The following is a 2,500-nucleotide window of genomic DNA, read 5'->3' as shown; positions in this document are numbered from 1 at the left end:
GGTGGAGATAGCGATGGTGGATAGGGATACTGATGGTGATACTGATGATGGTGGTGATAGGGTAGTGGTGTTGGTGGTGGTGGAAGTGGTAGTGGTGGTAGCGATGAGGATACTGACAGTAATACTGATGATGGTGGTGAGAGTGGTAGTGGTGGTGATGGTGGTGACGATGGCGGTGGTGAGGAGGCGACGACAGAGGCGGTGGTGGTGATATTACTAACCCTATGAAATCGTAAATTAATCGTAACAACAATAAAAAACAACACCAATAGCAGTAATAACAACTGAACGATTTGCATAAAAAGAACAGCCACAGTAAAAATAATGATGATAATTATAACAACTATGACATCAATTCTAAATCGATATCAATATCTTTATCAACAATAATAAGAATATCAATGACAATTCAAAGAAGAGACAGAAAAAAAATCAATCAAGAGAAAAAATACAGAAAATTCACAGACGTAGAAAGAAAATGACAAAAAAAAAACAAAGGAGAAAAATAGTAAAACTGATAAAAAGGGGGAAAGAAAAGCAAGATAGCAACGTACATAACAATAGCAACGATAATCGGTGTCTAAAAATAGGAAGAGAAACACGTCACGCAACGCCACACACATGCGGACGCACACACACACACACGCACACGCACCCGCGCACATTCCCTAACGCACGCGCACACATTATTCGATCTCTCTTTCTCTCTCTCTTTCTTTGTCTCTCTCCCTCTCCCCCTCTTCCTCTCCTTTTCCCCCTCACCCTCTCCCCCTCTTCCTCCCCCTCTCCCCCTCTTCCTCTCCCTCTCCCTCTCTCTCTCCATCTCTCCCTCTCTATCGCCCGCTCCCCCTACCTCCCTAACACACTTTCAGCTTAGCAACATCTCTAATCAGAACCGGATGGATAATCACGAAAGGAAATTACAACATCCATACCTTTATTTGACTCATTTTGTTTATTTTTCTTTCTGCTCTGTTGTGTGTGTGTGTGTGTGTGTGTGTGTGTGTGTGTGTGTGTGTGTGTGTGTGTGTGTGTGTGTGTGTGTGTGTGTGTGTGTGTGTGTGTGTGTGTGTGTGTGTGTGTGTGGCGCGGCGCGCAAAGGGTTACAGTGTGCGCATTCTATTTGCCTATGTGAGTGAGCGTTTCTGCATGCGTGGTGCCAATAAGAAAACAATTATGGATATGGGAGTAAAATGAGAGATTATTCAATAATTCAAACATTCTTTTACCCCGGTCTACGGTAGGAATCACCACGCTTCAATCACACAGTCTATACATATACATCATAACAAGCATATCATTGTAAAACAGACAAACGGACAGACAGACGCAGCCACACATCCACCCTCCCACACACACTAACACACTCACAAAAAAAACACCCACACACCCACACAAAGACACGCGACAAACACACACATACACCCCCATACACACAAACAAACACAGACCCTCCCCCCACCCCCCCACCCCACACACACATACACCCCACACACACTCCCTCACCAGGTGTTGCAGCAGGTGCGCGCAAAGGAACATATATCACGGCGCAACATTTGCCCTAACGTGGCTGTGTGACAACTATTGTGGTGGCGTTTTCTGAGTTATTACATTTCTCTAAATTATCTATCTATTTGTCAATGTTAGTATTGATATCATTATCATTACTATTATCAATATCAGTATTACCATTAATATTTTTTGTATTATTACTACTATTATCATTATCATCATTATCATCATTATCATCATCATCATTATCATTACTTGCTTTTCTGCATTCTAGCAATCCTTCATCTCCATTTTCAATTTTTTCTACATATATTTCATATATCTTAAAATTTGGATTCTAGTGTTAATTCACATACTACTCGTTTCTTGTTCAATAACATAATAAGGGCACTCAAAGGTGTTCCCAGACCAAGTGCCCGAAAATGCATTTACTATATATGTTAAATATATATGTTAAATATAACATATACGTCCACGCTAATACACAATACAATTCTTTCATGACTGTAGTACAACAAAAAATAATAATAATAATAATAATAATAATAATAATAATAATAATAATAATAATAATAATAAAATAATAATAATAATAATAATACTTTCGTATAAAATAATAATAATAATAATAAAAATTTAAGGTTTGCGGTGACAGTCTTCTGATTTCAGTCAAAGTGTGGCTGTTTGTTTGTTGTGATTCTAAATTACCCCCTGTGTGCAAGGAATGGCCGGGGTTACCATCCACTGGCACTGCAGGATTTGAACGTGGGTCAGCAAGATTGCTAGTATAGAAAGTTACCACTGAATTACACATCAACATAACTCATTGTGTGTGTGTGTGTGTGTGTGTGTGTGTGTGTGTGTGGTGTGTGTGTGTGTGTGTGTGTGTGGTGTGGTGTGTGTGTGTGTGTGTGTGTGTTGTGTGTGTGTGGGGTGTGTGTGTGTGTGTGTGTGTGTGTGTGTGGTGTGGTGTGTGTTGTGTGTGTGG

The sequence above is a fragment of the Penaeus monodon genome, chromosome 11 (genome assembly GCF_015228065.2).
Source record: "Penaeus monodon isolate SGIC_2016 chromosome 11, NSTDA_Pmon_1, whole genome shotgun sequence".
Lineage (NCBI taxonomy): Eukaryota > Metazoa > Arthropoda > Malacostraca > Decapoda > Penaeidae > Penaeus > Penaeus monodon.
The sequence above is the reverse complement of the archived record's forward strand: the minus strand, read 5'-3'. Positions refer to the sequence as shown.